This window comes from Drosophila miranda (genome assembly GCF_003369915.1).
Source record: "Drosophila miranda strain MSH22 chromosome Y unlocalized genomic scaffold, D.miranda_PacBio2.1 Contig_Y2_pilon, whole genome shotgun sequence".
NCBI classification, from domain to species: Eukaryota; Metazoa; Arthropoda; class Insecta; order Diptera; family Drosophilidae; genus Drosophila; species Drosophila miranda.
Genome location: NW_022881614.1, coordinates 6882322 through 6903632, shown reverse-complemented (window position 1 = coordinate 6903632; position 21311 = coordinate 6882322). Strand labels below are relative to the sequence as shown.

The 21311-nt window shown below is 39.0% G+C and overlaps 1 protein-coding gene and 1 long non-coding RNA gene across 2 annotated transcripts in view; both read right to left on the bottom strand.

The window, feature by feature from the left end:
* The window catches only part of LOC117192563 (protein windpipe-like), a 59260-nt gene extending 51252 nt beyond the window's left edge, over positions 1-8008 (bottom strand). Inside the window, exon 1 of the mRNA XM_033397278.1 lies at positions 7790-8008. The gene's annotated coding sequence lies outside the window, so the exon portion shown is untranslated. The remainder of the gene's footprint in view (positions 1-7789) is intronic.
* A 9467-nt stretch (positions 8009-17475) lies between these two features.
* Positions 17476-18153, bottom strand: LOC117192254. The gene is made up of 2 exons (XR_004474261.1): positions 17882-18153; positions 17476-17821 (listed from the first exon to the last, which is right to left on the bottom strand). It is a non-coding gene; the product is annotated as an uncharacterized LOC117192254 (long non-coding RNA).
* Between the last annotated feature and the right edge of the window lie 3158 nt (positions 18154-21311).

Below are 21311 nucleotides of genomic sequence, written 5' to 3'. Positions count from 1 at the left end.
TTTACCACAAATCTAATATACCCCAATACTCATTTTGAGTATCGGGTATAACGAGGGGGAACGTTGTGAGTTGCTGCGGACACCGCAACTCTACAGTTATACCCGATACTTAGTCAGTATGGCTCTCCTCCGGCAGACGCCGCTAATATTTAACGACACGACAAAGAGTGCGTGCGAGAGAGACAGAAAATCAGTCTGAGCGTGACGTCGGGCGCTGCGTAGCCACTGCAAATTGATTTGTTCCTATTGGCTGTAAAAATGATCTGATGTGATCCAGATTCAGCAGTCTGATAGATATGATCATTATCTATGATTCTGCGTTTATAGTTTTCTCATATCCTCAATATTGTGGATGCAACAGATTTTCGTCCTTTGTGTGGGCGGAAGGGGGTGGGGCGAAATTTTGAGATACACGTTTTATAGTAAGATCTAACAGGAGTGCGGATACCAAATTTGATTACTCTAGCCTTAATAGTCTCTGAGATTTTTGAATATCCCCAGATTTTCGTCCTTTGCGGGGGCGGAAGGGGGTGTGGCGAAATTTTGAAACAAACTCGTCTCGGTCCGATATATTAGGAGGGTGGATACCAAATTTGGTTGCTCTAGCTTTTATAGTCTCTGAGATCTAGGCGCTAATGTTTTACTCTAAGCAAAGCCGCCTATGCTACGTGTGTGTTAGAGAGAGACAGAGCGAGAAAAAATGAAATTGTTTTCTTGATGCTGGCTATAATAATAATACAATCCAATTGAGCTTCCGCAGTCTTAAAGATATGGTCATTCTCTACAATTCTACGTTTTTGGTTTTCTCATATCTTTAAAATTGTGGATGCCACAAGTTTTCGTCCTTTTGGGGGGGCGGAAGTGGGCGGGGCGAAGTTTTGAAATATTTTTGTAGCAGTGACATATCACAGAAGTCTGGATCCAAAACATCGTTGCTCTAGCTCTTATAGTCTTTGAGCACTAGGCGCTGAAGGGGACGGACAGACGGACGGACGGACAGACGGACAGACGGACAGACAGACAGACAGACAGGGCCCAATCGACTCGGCTATTGATGCTGATCAAGAATATATATACTTTATGGGGTCGGAAACGATTCCTTCTGGACCTTACACACATCCACTTTTACCATAAATCTAATATACCCCAATACTCAATTTGAGTATCGGGTATAACTAGGTCTGTAAATCCCTGTTGTCTGGTGTAATCGAGAAGTGGCTTCAGTTCAAGAGCATATGCTGACCTACCCCAGAGCCATTGCAGGAGGAGGACCTATGCATGTAGTGGCAGTGTAATTATAGACAGAGACCCGACCCATTCACATTCGAATTCCCATTCGCATTCGCATTCCCAATGGCTATTGCACAGAAGGCCAAATGACCACTTGGGACCACATCAGAGAGGTTCATGTGACTGGGACACTCCTCTGGACAAATTAGCCTGCGGTTAGCTGTTATAGCCGTTTTTCATGGCTTTGTTTGGCAGTTGACACGTTAAGAGCACGCACGTTTGTCGGACCATTTAAGTGGCCCCGACATCGGCATCGTCATCTTGGCCATTGCCACTGGCACACAGAAGATGGAGCAGCAGATACTATAGAGCAGAGAGGTGAAGAGGGCGAGAGAGCGGGACAGCGTTCGAGCGGCATTTGACAGTTATGACCACATGTTGCTTTATTTTTAGAGCCAAAAACGGCTAGGCCAGTTAGCAGAGCCAGGCAAAAGCCGGCCGGCCGGCACCCACAGATAGCTTAAGGAAAAGCCAAAAGCAACAGCAAATCCCCGAAGACTGGACTGGTTTGCTTCGTGATGATGACGGCGCTGAATGAGACTCGACTCTGTCTCCAGTCTCGGTCTCGGTTTCGGTCTCAGTTCCAGTTCCTCCCTGTCTGAGTCTCAGAGACCTCTCAGAGCAGCCGAAAAAGCGAAAAGGCCTCCCGCTTTTGATCTTGGAGGAACGAATGCCAATCTCGTGTTTATACAACTCAATTCGGGCCTTGATCTAACTACCTATAAGACATGCATACGGGCGATCCTCTCGGTTCAGGCTGCGCAGAGCAGAGAGCTGCAAGAAACAGATAAAACGAGAAGTTAATGTCACTGATTCGAGAGTGCACACGGAGGACGGATCACGGAGGGGCATTGGAAGACATTGAGAGGCAGCCACTCAGGCGACTTGCATAAAGAGTTTCTATTTAGCTGGCAATTATTTGCTGGCTTTGATTTTAATTGCGCGTAATTAAAGTTTTAATTGTCGGCCCGACTAAATCCATTTTTAACGAACTTTGCCTCAGAGACACAGTCAGTCGTCTGTCATTCCTCGGGATGCATGTGGCATGACCGTTGTTGCTGTTTTGACTGCTGATGAAGCTGCAGTGCCTTTTGTTATTAATTTCCATCGTCAGCTAATCTTAATTGCCGACAATCAAAAAGAAGTGTGAAAGTTTCGATCATGTGAAATGAAAATCAAATGAAAATGAATCTGAAACCTGTTCCAGGGTCAACAGACTTTCGGATGAAAATCTATCCTCAGCCGAAGAATTTGATGGCATATTTTCTCTATAAATACCAATGATCAAATATCAAATTAGCAGAATAATCAACATTCTTATTAGAAAACGAGGGGGAACGTTGTGAGTTGCTGCGTACACCGCAACTCTACAGTTATACCCGATACTAAGTCAGTATGGCTCTCCTGCGGCAGACGCCGCTAATATTGAACCACACGACAAAGAGTGCGTGCGAGAGAGACAGAAAATCAGTCTGAGCAAAAAACGAGGGGGAACGTTGTGAGTTGCTGCGGACACCGCAACTCTTATACCCGATACTAAGTCAGTATGGCTCTCCTCCGGCAGACGCCGCTAATATTAAACGACACGACAAAGAGTGCGTGCGAGAGAGACAGAAAATCAGTCTGAGCGTGACGTCGGGCGCTGCGTAGCCACTGCAAATTGATTTGTTCCTATTGGCTATAAATATGATCTGATCTGATCCAGATTCAGCAATCTGATAGATATGATCATTATCTATGCTTCTGCGTTTATAGTTATCTCATATCCTCAATATTGTGGATGCAACAGATTTTCGTCCTTTGTGTGGGTGGAAGGGGGTGGGGCGAAATTTTGAGATACACGTTTTATAGTAAGATCTAACAGGAGTGCGGATACCAAATTTGGTTACTCTAGCCTTAATAGTCTCTGAGATTTTTGAATATCCCCAGATTTTCGTCCTTTGCGGGGCGGAAGGGGGTGTGGCGAAATTTTGAAACAAACTCGTCTCGGTCCGATATACTAGGAGTGTGGATACCAAATTTGGTTGCTCTAGCTTTTGTAGTCTCTGAGATCTAGGCGCTAATGTTTTACTCTAAGCAAAGCCGCCTATGCTACGTGTGTGTTAGAGAGAGACAGGGCGAGAAAAAATGAAATTGTTTTCTTGATGCTGGCTATAATACTAATACGATCCAATTCAGATTCCGCAGTCTTAAAGATATGGTCATTCTCTACAATTCTACGTTTTTGGTTTTCTCATATCTTTAAATTGTGGATGCCACAGATTTTCGTCCTTTGTGGGAGCGGAAGTGGGCGGGGCGAAGTTTTGAAATATTTTTGTAGCAGTGACATATCACAGAAGTCTGGATCCAAAACATCGTTGCTCTAGCTCTTATAGTCTTTGAGCACTAGGCGCTGAAGGGGACGGACAGACGGACAGACGGACGGACGGACGGACAGACAGGGCTCAACCGACTCGGCTATTGATGCTGATCAAGCATATATATACTTTATGGGGTCGGAAACGATTCCTTCTGTACGTTACACACATCCACTTTTACCACAAATCTAATATACCCCAATACTCATTTTGAGTATCGGGTATAATTAGCAGTGTGTGAAGGGAGTTCGGCTTTCTGGTCAATTGATTCGAATTTAGATTTATTGCCTCTGAAATATTTCGCTATTTTTGGATCTCTGATTAAATATTTGGCGCCCAATGTCTAGTAAACTGTCTTTCGTAACTAAATGAAATGAAATTCCCTCGAATGTTGACCGTCTTATCATTTTCTTATCAGAAACGAACGAATGCTGTTTCTTTGAAGTTCTGGTCGGTCTCAAGTTCTCTAATGCTTAAATGCTCCCTTGTTTCGCCTCCGCCCCCCTCCGCCCACAGCAGTTTGAGAGTGACGAGGCGTCATCGTCATTGTGGCATTGCATCGGCGAGCTGCCAGTGCCGCCTAGAGCTTTGGCGTGCACTTCATGGTCCCATTTTTGGTGGATGTGTCAACCTTGTCCCCATTAGATACAGAAGTTTTGGTATTTTTATACCCGATACTCAAAATGAGTATTGGGGTATATTAGATTTGTGGTGAAAATGGATGTGTGTAACGTCCAGAAGGAATCGTTTCCGACCCCATAAAGTATATATATTCTTGATCAGCATCAATAGCCGAGTCGATTGAGCCATGTCTGTCTGTCCGTCTGTCCGTCTGTCCGTCCGTCCGTCCGTCCGTCCGTCCGTCCGTCTGTCCGTCCCCTTCAGCGCCTAGTGCTCAAAGACTATAAGAGCTAGAGTAACGAAGTTTTGGATCCAGACTTCTGTGATATGTCACTGCTACAAAAATATTTCAAAACTTCGCCCCGCCCACTTCCGCTCACACAAAGAACGAAAATCTGTGGCATCCACATTTTTAAAGATACGATAAAACCAAAAACGCAGAATCGTAGAGAATGACTATATATTTTAGAATGTAAGATCTCAACCAGATCGTATAATTATTATAGCCAGAATCAAGAAAACAATTTCATTCTTTCTCGCTCTGTCTCTCTCTAACACACAGGTTTCATGGTTGGTTTTGCCAATTGCAAAATATGAGTTCAAGGATCTCAGAACCTATAAGAGCCAGAGCAACCAAATTTGGTATCGACACTCCTGTGATATCGGACCTTGACCGTTTCGTGTTCAAATTTCGCCACACCCCCTTCCGCCCCCGCAAAGGACGAAAATCTGGGGCAACCACAAATCTCAGAGACTATTAAGGCTAGAGTAACCAAATTTGGTATCCGCACTTCTGTTAGATCTCACTATAAAACGGATATCTCAGAATTTCGCCCCACCCCCTTCCGCCCCCACAAAGAACGAAAATCTGTTGCATCCACAATATTGCAGGTTCGAGAAAACTAAAAACGCAGAATCATAGATAACGACCATATCTATCAGATTGCTAGATCTGGACCAGATCAGAAAATTTTTATAGCCAAAAGGAACATATCAATTTGCAGTGGCTACGCAGCGCCCAACGTCACGCTCAGACTGATTTTCTGTCTCTCTCGCACGCAATCTTTGTCGTGTCGCTTAATATTAGCAGCGTCTGCCGGAGGAGAGCCATACTGACTTAGTATCGGGTATAACTGTAGAGTTGCGGTGTCCGCAGCAACTTACAACGTTCCCCCTCTTTATACCCGATACTCAAAATGAGTATTGGGGTATATTAGATTTGTGGTAAAAGTGGATGTGTGTTACGTCCAGAAGGAATCGTTTCCGACCCCATAAAGTATATACATGCTTGATCAGCATCAATAGCCGAGTCGATTGAGCGCTGTCTGTCTGTCCGTCCGTCCGTCTGTCCGTCTGTCCGTCCCCTTCAGCGCCTAGTGCTCAAAGACTATAAGAGCTAGAGCAACGATGTTTGTATCCAGATTTCTGTGATATGTCACTGCTACAAAAATATTTCAAAACTTCGCCCCGCCCCCTTCCGCCCCCACAAAGGACGAAAATCTGTGGCATCCACATTTTTAAAGATACGATAAAGCCAAAAACGCAGAATCGTAGAGGATGACTATATGTTCTAGAGTGTAAAATCTCAACCAGATCGTATAATTATTATAGCCAGAATCAAGAAAACAATTTCATTCTTTCTCGCTCGTCTCTCTCTTACACACAGGTTTCATGGTCGGCTTTGCCAATTGCAAAATATGAGTTGAAGGATCTCAGAACCTATAAGAGCCAGACCAACCAAATTTGGTATCCACACTCCTGTGATATCGGACCTTGACCGTTTCGTGTCCAAATTTTGCCACACCCCCTTCCGCCCCCGCAAAGGACGAAAATCTGGGGCATCCACAAATCTCAGAGACTATTAAGGCTAGAGTAACCAAATTTGGTATCCGCACTTCTGTTAGATCTCACTATAAAACGTTTATCTCAGAATTTCGCCCCACCCCCTTCCGCCCCCACAATGGACGAAAATCTGTTGCATCCATAATATTGCAGATTCGAGAAAACTAAAAACGCAGAACCATAGATAATGACCATATCTATCAGACTGCTGAATCTGGATCAGATCGAATCATTTTAATACCCAAAAGGAACAAATCAATTTGCACTGGCTACGCAGCACCCGACGTCACGCTCAGACTGATTTTCTGTCTCTCTCGCACGCACTCCTTGTCGTGTCGTTTAATATTAGCGGCGTCTGCCGGAGGAGAGCCATACTGACTTAGTATCGGGTATAACTGTAGAGTTGCGGTCTCCGCAACAACTCACCACGTTCCCCCTCGTTTTTTTGTCTAAATTCCTTTTTCACCGTTTGCCTGTCTTTTGTTCGTTGCTTTACACTTTTTGCGCACTGAGGAGAGAAGAAGAGTTCTGTCCTCCAACACGGGTCCCGAGCGTCTTTTGATTTGCACTGCCGTACGACTGAAGAAGATCTTCTCTCGGGAGATCGCTCAGAACCGACTGCTTCTGCGTCTGCAATCAGAATGTGTCGCAGCCGCCATTAAAAAAGGTACACAACAGACAGGGAGAAAGAGGAACATACAAAATGATCAAAAATGAAACGGAAGAAATACAACGAAAGCTGCAGAGAGCACCAAACACTCTCTGTGTGCCGGGCCAGAGAGAGATGACAATGAAAGCAAAAACAACCGAAATACAACTAACGAGGGGGAACGTTGTGAGTTGCTGCAGAGACCGCAACTCTACAGTTATACCCGATACTAAGTCAGTATGGCTCTCCTCCGGCAGACGCCGCTAATATTAAACGACACGACAAAGAGTGCGTGCGAAAGAGACAGAAAATCAGTCTGAGCGTGACGTCGGGCGCTGCGTAGCCAGTGCAAATTGATTTGTTCCTTTTGGCTATAAAAATGATCTGATCCGATCCAGATTCAGGAATTCAGGAATCTGATAGATATGGTCATTATCTATGATTCTGCGTTTTTAGTTTTTTCGTATCTTCAATATTGTGGATGCAACAGATTTTCGTCCTTTGTGGGGGCGGAAGTGGGCGGGGCAAAGTTTTGAAATATTCTTGTAGCAGTGACATATCACAGAAGTCTGGATCCAAAACATCGTTGCTCTCGCTCTTATAGTCTTTGAGCACTAGGCGCTGAAGGGGACGGACAGACGGACGGACGGACAGACGGACAGACAGACATGGCTCAATCGACTTGGCTATTGATGCTGATCAAGAATATATATACTTTATGGGGTCGGAAACGATTCCTTCTGGACGTTACACACATCCACTTTTACCACAAATCTAATATACCCCAATACTCATTTTGAGTATCGGGTATAAAAATCAGCAGCATCGCATCCACGGCATCAAACAGAGCGCAAACAATTTAGATCCGTAAATTGTGGAACGAAAGTATCTTAATAGCTTGCGAGCTTTTGGTTTTGAATTTGATTTGAATTTGGATTGTGTTTTGCCGAAACGGTTTTATTTTTTTCGCACTTGCACAATTTTGTGTATGTGTGAGCGAGGAAACGGAAACTATATAAATTTTAATTACCTACAAACGCTGATCGTGTCGGCAGACCGAGGAAGGGGAGGGTGACTACGGACCTCCGCTTTTTTTTGCTTGTGCGCTTTGCGTACGACACTGATTTGGTTGCCCGAATGAAACGACTCAGGTCGGGTCCGATACCTGGCGGCGTACGAGGCGAGGCGATCAATGGGCGGGCGACCGACCGGAGCAAGGCACAGAGGCACAGAAGCACGACCGTTCGATGGGAGAGCTTTAAACCGAATAAAACGGGGTATTAAAAACCTTTGCACAACAGCAACTTCGCAGGCTGGAGAGCAGCACTGGAGCCCCAAAGCACATGGAAAGCTAATCGACGGAGAGAAAGAGCGAACACGCGTTGCAGAGAGCTCGAGCGGTGGAGAGCAGCAAACTCGTCTGGAACACGTGGATGGGGATAGTCGACGGCACACGCGCACTCACCTATGCATAGAGAGGATTGAACGAGCTCACACATGCAAGTTAACGTACCCAATTCTATTGAGCTCTTATACGAGTTGTAAACAATCTTTGGCTTTCCAAAACGAAAACAATTTCAATCTTGGGCCTCCGCCTAATTGATTCCTAAGATGTACAATCTCAAGGGCTCGCGCCGCAATCCCAATCTTTGACACTCGCCTAAATGGAAAACCAATGTTTGCCCACACCCGGCTTCTCATAAACAATCTCACTCCCGGCTTTCTGCAGATCCTGCACTTTAGGCATTTTTCAGTTCTCTCTTTGGATGACGAAATCCAATACTCGGGATGGCGAAATCAATTGAAATGTTTATAGAAAAACTATTCCCGAAAGGGATCAACGATGCAAAGATCAGAAAGTTCAAGGCAGTCTTGATCCAGAAGCGACACCGCAAAGTCGAGCTAAAAATTAAGATCGCGCAAACCCTTTGCCCGGAATCCTTTGTGACCCTCTACTTAAATCTATATCAGTGAAGTTAGAAGTAAAATAAAAACTTTTTAAAAACACAATCCGCTACCGCAGTTATTTAATTGGCGCCCAACGTGGGGCGACGTTGTATAAAAAGCACCGAATAATAAAAGTGTTGCTTCGTGCCGAAACCCGAAGGACAATTAATTAATGGAATAAATCCTTCAGATATAAAAACGCGGAGTGACTGTGAGATATAAGATAAGAAAAAGTGAGAAAAAAAGGAAACAAACCGGAGCTTAGGGTGTGCAAAAATAAATACAATATACAATACAAAAACAATACAAAATACAAATAAATACAAAAGCTAATCAAGACAATTCAAAAATACAAAAAAACCAAAAAAACCAAAGTTTTTAAACAAAACCAACCAAACCAAAACACAAAGAAAGTGAAGCTATCAGCTAAACCAAAGAATGAAGACCCCCAGAAGACCCAGTTAAACAAAGAAATTTAAGAAGGAAGACCCGTTCGAAGACCTGTCAGCCAAATCAAGAAGGAAGACCCGTTCGAAGATCTGTCAGCCAAACTAAGAAGAACGACCCCTACCGGATAGTTCGTGAGCAAAAGTTGTATTAATAAATATATAAGTTCAATTAGGTTATATTAGATTATAAAACCAACATATAAGAAAAATTTAAGGTGGATCAGCTAACTTTAGATTTTGAAAAACTAAAAATGATTAACTCACAAACAAGGACCGATCTCATTGCAGATCTGGTCAAACAATTGATAGCATTTCAAATTTCACAAGTACAGGAGCAAATTGTAAATTTAAAACAACAAATAGAAACTAAATCCGATCAGGTATCAGATTATCAGGCAGAAACAATAGACGAGACAATAAAAGATGACACCACATTAAAGGTAATAGAATCCCTACCAATTTTCAATGGTGGATTAAACCAATAGGTAGGATGGAGGGAAGCTGCAGAAACTGCAGTGAAGTTATATAAGAAAGGAAGTAAGCAATATTATATTGACCTAACAATTTTGAGAAACAAAATAACAGGACCAGCACATGACGCACTGACCAACCACGGGACAGTTTTAAATTTTGATGCCATACTTTCACGACTTGACTTTGTTTACAGTGACAAGAGACCAATCAGGAGTTAAGCGTTCTCCGACAAGGGAACCTTTCAATAATAGATTTCTATAACGAGGTTAACAAGAAAATGACCTTGTTAATAAATAAGACAATAATGACTCACGGAAAGGACAGTGAAATCACGAAAGAATCAAATAAGAAAATTAGAGACAATGCCTTACGCATTTTTGTCACTGGCCTAAACGGCGGCATTGCAGAAATCCTATTTTCATTGAATCCCCCAGATTTACCGAATGCCTTGGCAAAGGTACAGGAATTGCAATCAAATAACATTCGGGCCCAATTTGCCTCCCAATTCAGTGGCCCCAGAAATTCAGGGAATAATAACTACAATACATTAAGATTCAACCAACGACAACCAAGGACTAATAGTTCACCATTCGACCAAAAAAGGGATCTTCAGAGGAATAACATGTCATGGGGACAACCCTATTTCTTGGGTAATAGACAACAAAATCAGGCCCCAGAACCAATGGATGTAGACGAATCGATACAAATCAAGAACCGACAGAACAGCAATCAATTCAGGGGAAATACTAACGGTTATTATAGGAGAAATAATAACAATTATAACCAAGCTCAGCATTTTAGGGAAAACGTAGTACCGAATAATCGATCTAACGAAAATCAGGCGCAGAATCGAAAGCCAAACGAAATGTCGGAACAACCGGCTAATAAAGCAATGCGGATAAATAACATTGAGGAGGACCATTTTTTAGATCAGCCCCCGAAGTAGGTCTGCGCTACTTAAAAAGAGTAGATAAAAAAATAAACAGAGAATTAAAAGTTTTGATAGATACGGGAGCAACTTCCTGTTATATAAAAAAGGGAATTTACGAAAATAAAAAATAATTATCAATTTATAATTTTCCATAATATAACTATTTTCAACACAAAACAAGTGTTTTATGAAATAGATGGAATGGAGGCAGATTTACTAATAGGATTTAACCTATTAAAGAAAATCGAAGCTGTTATTGATACAGGAAAGGGGACTTTAAGTTATAAAGACAATGAGGAGAAACTAATATATGACGAGGTCCTTTCTTTAAACAAATTAACCTTTATAGAAGGAAAAACCATCCTTCCGTTGAAGGAATATATAATAAAAAAATATTTTGAAGAAGAAAAAGAAATGAAAAGTGATTCAGTAAAGGTAGAAGGAAGTTTATATAGCTTGGGATCAAAAAATCCTGAGCACGCCGACGAAGAATTATCCGTCAATAGTTTGGGATTCAAATATCCTGAACCCGCCGTCGTTGAATTATCCGACATCCAAAGTTTTAATAGTTTGGGATTAAAATATCCTGAGCACGCCGTCGTTGAATTATCCGACACTAAAAGTTCGATTAGTTTGGGATTAAAGAATCCTGAACACGCCGTCGTTGAATTATCCGACAATGAAAAATTTAAAAGTTTGGGATGCAAAAATCCTGAACGCGCCGTCGTAGAAATATCCGACATTCAAAATTATGCAAATTCTGAAATGAAAAAAATGAAATTGTATAACACAATTTAGAAAATCTCAGAGAGAAAATGGTATCTATCATCGAAGAAGACCATGCCAATATAAATTTACAGTTACCGTTCAGAACGGATATAAAAGGAGAGATTAACACTGAACATGATAGACCGGTATATGGCAAGCAGTATCCATACGCTTATTCGGTTAACGATTTCGTTAATAACGAAATAAGTAAAATGTTAGATGAAGGTATAATCAGACCTAGTAAAAGCCCATATAATTCACCGGTAATAGTAGTACCAAAGAAGGGAGTAAATGAGGACGGAACTCCTAAACATAGATTAGTAATAGACTTTAAGAAACTTAATGAAAACACCATACCGGATAGATACCCTATGCAAGATCCTTCAGTAATCCTTGCCAATTGAGGTAAGGCAAAGTATTTCTCGGCCATTGATTTGGAGTCAGGTTTCTATCAGATTTTAATGAGGGAATCAGATATTAGATATTGAAAAAACATCTTTTTCCATAAATAACGGCAAATATGAATTTCTAAGAATGCCTATGGGATTGACGAACGCTCCCAGAATTTTCCAAAGGGCAATGGACGTCACGTCTATATGGACGATATAATAATATTTTCAATAACTATAGAACAACATTATAAAGATCTAATTCATATAATACAGATATTGCAAAACGCTAACATGAAAATTTCCCTAGAAAAGTCTAAGTTCTTTCAATTGGAAACCAAATTTCTGGGATACATTGTTTCCCAAAATATCATTAAAACAGATCCCGACAAAATCTCCACAATACAAAATTATCCACTTCCTAAAAATATCAGAGAGCTACGTAGCTTCTTAGGACTTACAGGGTATTACAGAAAATTTGTCCGAAATTATGCTACAATTGCCAAACCATTAACAAAATATCTGAGTGGAGTAAATGGGAAAGTTTCACGAAGGGCATCCAAGAAAACATTAATACAGCTGGATGAACCAGCAATGGGAGCATTTAATAATTTAAAGGACAGTTTAATAGCACATATTGAATTAGTACAACCAGATTACAATAAAAAATTCACATTAACCACAGATGCATCGGACATAGCAATAGGTGCAGTTTTGTCGCAAGATGGGAATCCCATAACATTTATTTCTTAAACTTTAAGTAAAACCGAGCAATTATATGCTACTAATAAAAAGGAATTATTAGCTATTGTTTGGCATTAAAAAATTTGCGAAATTATTTATACGGAGTGAGTGGAATTGAAATACATACAGATCACCAACCTTTGTCCTTTGCAATGTCGCAAAAAAATCCAAATGTTGAAATGAAACGTTGGTATTACTTCATAGAAAGTTTCACATCAAAAATCATTTATAAGCCAGGCTCAACTAACGTAGTAGCGGACGCTTTATCTCGGATTAAAATAAATCATATGACAGATAGTGATGTCGACCAGACAGAATCAGAATCAGACATAAATACTCAGCATTCAGCAGAGAGTAGTTTTGAAAACGTCATTCAAGAGACTAGCAAGCCTCTAAACCAATTTAAACAGCAGCTACTATTAGCGCAAGGGAGATTCACAGTTCATGAGTTAGTAAGAGTTTATGAAAATACCCGACATATTATTGAATTTGATACGGTAGACAATCTGCTAATCATTTTAAAAGAATTTATTCAGCCTCACTTAACCACAGGAATACACTGCACTTTAGAAGATTTATACCTTATCCAAAATAAGCTAAAGGAAAACTTCATAAATAAATTTCTCTTCACGAGAAAGTTCCTCCAAGATGTAGTAAATTCAGAAGATAAAGCTATAATTATAGAAGAAACACATTGCAGAGCCCATAGAGGACTAGACGAAAATTACAAACAAATAACTAAGCTGTATTATTGGCCAAACCTGCACAAAAAATTAAAAGAATATATAAAAAATTGTGAGATCTGTAACAAAAACAAATATCACAGACACCCTGTAAAAATTCCAATTGTGGAAGCTCCCATTCCAGCAAAAGAAGGAGATCAATTACACTTAGACATATACTATGCCCAAAACCTAACATTCATAACTTGTATAGATTCTTATTCCAAATACTTGGTGGTCAAGGAAATTCAAAGTAAATTAAACATTGAAAATAAGGTAATGGAAATTTTGGAACACTTTCCGTTAGCAACATCTTTAATGACTGACAACGAACCAAGCTTTACTTCAGCACAATTTAGATCATTCATACAAAGAAGTAACTTAACTATTTATTATGCTGATCCCAGATACAGCACCTCAAATGGTCAGGTAGAAAGGGTACATTCCACACTAACAGAAATAGCGCGGTGCATCAAGGATGAACTAAATCTAACAGATTATTCAGAAATAATAATAAGGGCGGCACTGAAATATAACCTGACGATACATTCAACGACCAATCAAATGCCATATGACATATTGTATAACAAAATAGAACACAAGCATAATCCAATATTACTTAAGGAAGCTCAGACCAAAATGCTTAAGCTACATAACAAAGATAGAAGAGAAAAAGATTATAAAATAGGGGAAGTAGTTTATGAAAAGAAATTCGGGGAATGAAAAAAACTTCAGTCCCGATACAAAAAGCAGGAAGTTAAGGAAAATCGACCGAATAAAATTATAATCAACAATAGAAACAGAATTATACATAAAGATAACATCAAATATTAAATATTTCATGACGACTTTTTGAAAATACAAAATAAAGTAAATGAATTAACTGAAAATAATAATAAACAATTTGTAATAAATTCCAAATTTTTCAAAGAAATTGAATTGCTATCAAATTCATTAAAAAATGTCATCTTCAATGAAGAAACGATACTGAGAAAGCATCGTTTAAAATTAATAACTTTTGACCTACTAAATTTAGTTGATACCATAACCCCCTAAAAAGTAAACATTTTCAATACAAAAATTTTAAATAAAAACGAAATAGAGGACATTTATAAGCATAAAAAACATCCTGTTGAACTGTCTGATCTGCTGGACATTGCAACGGTTAAAATAATTCGAAATGCTGATTTAATGATCATTTACATAAAATATCCTCAAATTAAAGACATTTGCAAGTTTTACCATGCAAGAGCCATCTCACAAAATGATGGAATGTTAGTTATAAGTGAAAAAGTTTGTGAATGTAAGGAGAAATACTATTTAATGAATAATTTTAAAAGTGAAACTTTTAACAATTACGCACAAATAAATTTAAAGAAGACCTGTTTCACCAATTTACTTAATGGCTTTAAAGCCAACTGCACTAAAAAAAGGGAAAAAAACAAAGAAATAGACATCATTCAGGATGGTGCCATATTAGTTTCAGGCAAAAATATCGTAGACAATACTACTTTGTTAGGATCGTATCTCCTTAAATTCAACAACACAATTGTAATAAATAATATAACCCACATAAATGATAAGGATAAAATTCTAAGATATATATCGCATCATAGATATAGCGATTTTGAATTAGTTGATTATATACAATCGAATGATAAGCAATTTTCTTTTGATAATGTTAATATTTTAAATCACCTTATAACATTAGGTAATACGGCCTTACCATTAACAACATTATTCTTAATCATTTTGATATTGATAATGTTATTTTACTTCGGCTATAAATTAAATACAAAATAAAGTAAATGAATTAACTGAAAATAATAATAAACAATTTGTAATAAATTCCAAATTTTTCAAAGAAATTGAATTGCTATCAAATTCATTAAAAAATGTCATCTTCAATGAAGAAACGATACTGAGAAAGCATCGTTTAAAATTAATAACTTTTGACCTACTAAATTTAGTTGATACCATAACCCTCTTAAAAGTAAACATTTTCAATACAAAAATTTTAAATAAAAACGAAATAGAGGACATTTATAAGCATGAAAAACATCCTGTTGAACTGTCTGATCTGCTGGACATTGCAACGGTTAAAATAATTCGAAATGCTGATTTAATAATCATTTACATCAAATATCCTCAAATTAAAGATATTTGCAAGTTTTACCATGCAAGAGCCATCTCACAAAATGATGGAATGTTAGTTATAAGTGAAAAAGTGTGTGAATGTAAGGAGAAATACTATTTAATGAATAATTTTAAAAGTGAAACTTTTAACAATTACGCACAAATAAATTTAAAGAAGACCTGTTTCACCAATTTACTTAATGGCTTTAAAGCCAACTGCACTAAAAAAAGGGAAAAAAACAAAGAAATAGACATCATTCAGGATGGTGCCATATTAGTTTCAGGCAAAAATATCGTAGACAATACTACTTTGTTAGGATCGTATCTACTTATATTCAACAACACAATTGTAATAAATAATATAACCCACATAAATGATAAGGATAAAATTCTAAGATATATATCGCATCATAGATATAGCGATTTTGAATTAGTTGATTATATACAATCGAATGATAAGCAATTTTCTTTTGATAATGTTAATATTTTAAATCACCTTATAACATTAGGTAATACGGCCTTACCATTAACAACATTATTCTTAATCATTTTGATATTGATAATGTTATTTTACTTCGGCTATAAATTAAATACAAAATAAAGTAAATGAATTAACTGAAAATAATAATAAACAATTTGTAATAAATTCCAAATTTTTCAAAGAAATTGAACTGCTATCAAATTCATTAAAAAATGTCATCTTCAATGAAGAAACGATACTGAGAAAGCATCGTTTAAAATTAATAACTTTTGACCTACTAAATTTAGTTGATACCATAACCCTTTTAAAAGTAAACATTTTCAATACAAAAATTTTAAATAAAAACGAAATAGAGGACATTTATAAGCATGAAAAACATCCTGTTGAACTGTCTGATCTGCTGGACATTGCAACGGTTAAAATAATTCGAAATGCTGATTTAATAATCATTTACATCAAATATCCTCAAATTAAAGATATTTGCAAGTTTTACCATGCAAGAGCCATCTCACAAAATGATGGAATGTTAGTTATAAGTGAAAAAGTTTGTGAATGTAAGGAGAAATACTATTTAATGAATAATTTTAAAAGTGAAACTTTTAACAATTACGCACAAATAAATTTAAAGAAGACCTGTTTCACCAATTTACTTAATGGCTTTAAAGCCAACTGCACTAAAAAAAAGGGAAAAAAACAAAGAAATAGACATCATTCAGGATGGTGCCATATTAGTTTCAGGCAAAAATATCGTAGACAATACTACTTTGTTAGGATCGTATCTCCTTATATTCAACAACACAATTGTAATAAATAATATAACCCACATAAATGATAATGATAAAATTCTAAGATATATATCGCATCATAGATATAGCGATTTTGAATTAGTTGATTATATACAATCGAATGATAAGCAATTTTCTTTTGATAATGTTAATATTTTAAATCACCTTATAACATTAGGTAATACGGCCTTACCATTAACAACATTATTCTTAATCATTTTGATATTGATAATGTTATTTTACTTCGGCTATAAATTAACCAAATTTGTACTTATTAAATCAATAAGAATACCGTCAGAAGAAATAGTGGAAAGCAACATTCAAATACTGTCAGAAGAAATTAGAGCTCTATCAGAACTTCAAAATGTATCGGGACGAAACATTTAAGAATGGGGGGAGTTAACGTACCCAATTCTATTGAGCTCTTATACGAGTTGTAAACAATCTTTGGCTTTCCAAAACGAAAACAATTTCAATCTTGGGCCTCCGCCTAATTGATTTCTAAGATGTACAATCTCAAGGGCTCCCGCCGCAATCCCAATCTTTGACACTCGCCTAAATGGAAAACCAATGTTTGCCCACACCCGGCTTCTCATAAACAATCTCACTCCCGGCTTTCTGCAGATCCTGCACTTTAGGCATTTTTCAGTTCTCTCTTTGGATGACGAAATCCAATACTCGGGATGGCGAAATCAATTGAAATGTTTATAGAAAAACTATTCCCGAAAGGGATCAACGATGCAAAGATCAGAAAGTTCAAGGCAGTCTTGATCCAGAAGCGACACCGCAAAGTCGAGCTAAAAATTAAGATCGCGCAAACCCTTTGCCCGGAATCCTTTGTGACCCTCTACTTAAATCTATATCAGTGAAGTTAGAAGTAAAATAAAAACTTTTTAAAAACACAATCCGCTACCGCAGTTATTTAATTTGCACACAGTTTTGTTTGAGTTATGAAATATATAAAATAAACAGACGGTCGCAAAAAGCTTATTCATTCGCCAAAATCAGAAAGGAGAGTGAGCGAGAACTAGCTCGAGAGAGAGAACAAGCTAAATCTTATCAATGAGTTAAACTTAAGCGTTGCGTTATCAAAAGAGCGATTTGCTTGACGATTTGTGTACGTACATACATAGCTGGTGCGAAATGAAGTAAAATAAATTTTAGATTTAGCTTAGCGCAGCCGAATGGCTAGTGGCTCTCTTGTGGATTTACAAGGCGTGCAATTTCCATTTCCTGCTGTAAGAATATCAGAAGCTTTATCGTATCTTATCAATTTCCATACATACACATACGTACTTAAATATATGTATATTCTTTGCTGTTTATCTGAGAGCAGTTGATAAGCTTTCGGTGCAGTTTTGCTCTCTTTTGTACATACATTGTTAAGCGGCTCTTTGACTCTCTCCTTCAAACACACCGCCAACTTCTGCTCCAACTCCGTAGTGCGTGCGTGGGGGAGTTTTGTTTACGATTTATTGGGTTTCTGGGTCAAAGTTAATGTTCATTTCTGAATGACTATGAATTGAGTGAACTTCGCTGTAGTTAACGAAGACAGCACTCCGTGTCTAGGTATTTCTATATAAAAGCATGAAAAGCAGAGTGGCAAAACTTGTGTTAATACCAATGTTAAATATTTGAGTTGGATTTTATCTTATCGCTATCGGCTCTCACATTCGCCGTGTTTGTTCTCGGTGCTTCTCCGTGGTGATATCACCTGCAGTCTATATATGTATGTATGTACTGCTGCCCATGTCCAGCTGTTCCGCCCATAGCGCCCTTTGCTTGCGTAACCGTTCTGCGCCGATCGCTAATTAAACGCATTTCCAAGCTGCAGAAGAAGTTATCTCACCAGCCAAATATTCGGACTCGCCATTTCCCACCCGAAACTGTTCTTTAATTGTTAAAAATTAAATGCCAGCCGCCAGGTCGACTATTTGCCTTTGACCAGGCGCACAGACAGCCCGGCGAAGATCGAATATCTGATACCCTAGGCAGAGGAAAAGCTCTCTTAATCTATCACATCCGTTTATATAAATCATTTGTAGCGCCATTTGGATAATAATAATTGTTCTTAGGATAGTATCTCATGAAGTCTAGTGTAAGTTAGGATAGGGCAAAGCGGGAGCGCAATAAAAGCTCGCTCTCTCGCTCTTGGCGAATTCGCCCCGCTTTGCCACCGTAGGTAAGGTAGACACAGAAGAAATTGTTTTAATATATGAAGGAAGTCGAGAAAAATCCATGAAATCGAACGCACGCACTCCTTTTTTTCGTCGTATTAAAATACAAAATTGCAGTCACCCAAGTTGTTTCGGTATCGTTATTTAGAAAAACTATTCTAAAATTTCATGGCGCCCCCGGGTGGACTTGCAATTTAAACGTATTAATTCAAGTGGAAGGCAAAAGTGAGTGAGACAGTGGAGAAAAGATAAATAGCCAAAATCTATTATACCTACATACATGTACATGCATATGTGCTGCAGCTAAATTGCCAAATTGACCGCGACGTGTGTGCAAATAATTCAACAAACAAAACTAAAAATCACCGCGTCGGTCGTGCAATACCCTGTCTGCAGCTACATATATACAAAAGGAGATACACATATACCATCTACCGAAGAAGATCCAAGTGGAGCATCCAGTATAAGAAGAGGAGAGTACATCACCTGGAGTTTCCAATCTTCTCAAGAGGTATTTCTGCAAAAACTTGAAAGCTCGAGTGAAGACGAAAAGATTAAAAAACTCGCAATTATTGTCTTGTGCTGAAACAATTGCACCTCGCTTTCAATTCTTGGCACATTCGTATGACATAGTAGAGCTAGATTGCATGCTGTCGTTAGAGTTGAGCGTATATATTAATACATATATACATATGTACATCTAACCCTCTTGGACGCAATAACTACACATATAACTCCGTTTAACTGCAATCGCTGTCACCCCTTTCCCCTTTCTCGTTTTCGTTGTGTCAAATATAGGTATAGTTGGGTCGTTGGCCAAGCACGCATACCAATACGCAGATGCAGCGGTGAATTTTTTCGTCTCGTCTCGTCAATTTAGCGTCGATCGTTGTCGGTGCATACGTATACACAACATCCATTCTTCAGAACTGCAGCGGTGAAATTTTTCGTTTTCGCTTGTCACCAGTGCAGTTCGTTGCTATTCTTGTGTGGTTTTCGTGTAAGCGCCAGCCAAGCGACGCTCTACCCTAAATTTTTCGGGTATATTGGTTTTTCACCTCGTTTGGGTACAATTACCCATTATTTCATTGAGTGCCTCGGCATTAAATACGATTATTAGAAACGATCTTTCGCCTTCAGTTGCTTGTATTGAGAATCAATATGACCTCAAAAGCCAACAATATTGCCCTTGAAGAGCTGAAGAAAAAGAGCAGTTGCCGTGTCAAAGGCATTCGTTTATTAGCGGACCGTTTAGAAGCGGGGGATATTCCGCTGGTATTAACGGAGCTCGAGTGCAGACTCGAAACGCTGATGCGTAGCATTGACACGGCACGCGAACTTCAAGAGAAGATTGAAGATATAGACATTGACGATGAATTTGGAGTCGAGTTGGAAGAACTCTCAATTGTCACAAAGGCAAAATTAATGTCTCTAATTTGCGCATTAAAGACAGCTGATGAGACAATACCGGCAGTACCAGCTTATGGTGCCCAACTCGTGCTCGCCTTCCGAAGTTAGCTCTGCCGCAGTTCAGCGGCAACTTTTCGGACTTTAAAAACTTCATAGGTTTATTTGAGACTCTAGTTCACAATGCCCAAAGCATTCCAATTATCGAAAAGTTCAACCATTTGCTTTCGTGTCTCTCCGGTGAAGCGTTGGGAACAGTTAGGGCTTTCCAAGTAACCGAGACCAACTACGAGAAAGCAATGGCTAGCTTAAAACGGGTCTACGATAATGATTGTCTGATCTTTAAAAATCACATTGATGCCCTATTTAGTCTTCCCAAAATGACCCAGCAATCAGCATCGTCCTTAAGAAACCTTATCGATACCGCCTCATCCATATATGGTTCGTTGTTGTCGATAGCCGATGATAAAAAGATCTCGAATGCGATGATTATTCATCTCGTCTTGAGCAGAGTCGATCCGGTGACCAAAGAGAAATGGGAAGAACAGCTCGATTATGACAAACTGCCACTTTGGACGGACTGTGAAAAGTTGCTTAATCGCAGACATCAGCATCTTTCGGCCGAAAATTCGGACAAACCAAAGCAGGAGCAGAAAGCGGTGCCAAGCAAGCCGCATAATCGGAGCTCATTCGCGTGTTCCACCGCGAATACCAAAAACCAACAATGCAGCTACTGCAATGCGAAAGGCCATTTGTTGACAGATTGCAGTCCATTTGGTCGGCTGGCAGTAATGCAAAGGTTCGAATTCGCAAAAATTGCATCCTTGTGCATCAATTGTCTGCAGCCAGGCCACTCTGTAGTACGATGCAAAGCTAAGAAGTGTCGAGTGTGTAGCTGCTCACACCATACCTTATTGCATATATATTGCAGTGGCGAATAAAAGTCTAGCGTTACCATCACCCCCAGAGAATTCTTCTTCTCCTCCTCTTAATCAGAATCAACCTTCCACTTCGCATGCTCTCCATGCGACAGCTATGGTAAGCGTCCGAACAAATAATGGTGAACATGTTTTGGCCCGAGCTCTGCTTGACTCGGGGTCTCAAACCAATTTTATAACTGAGGACTTAGCACAGCGCTTACA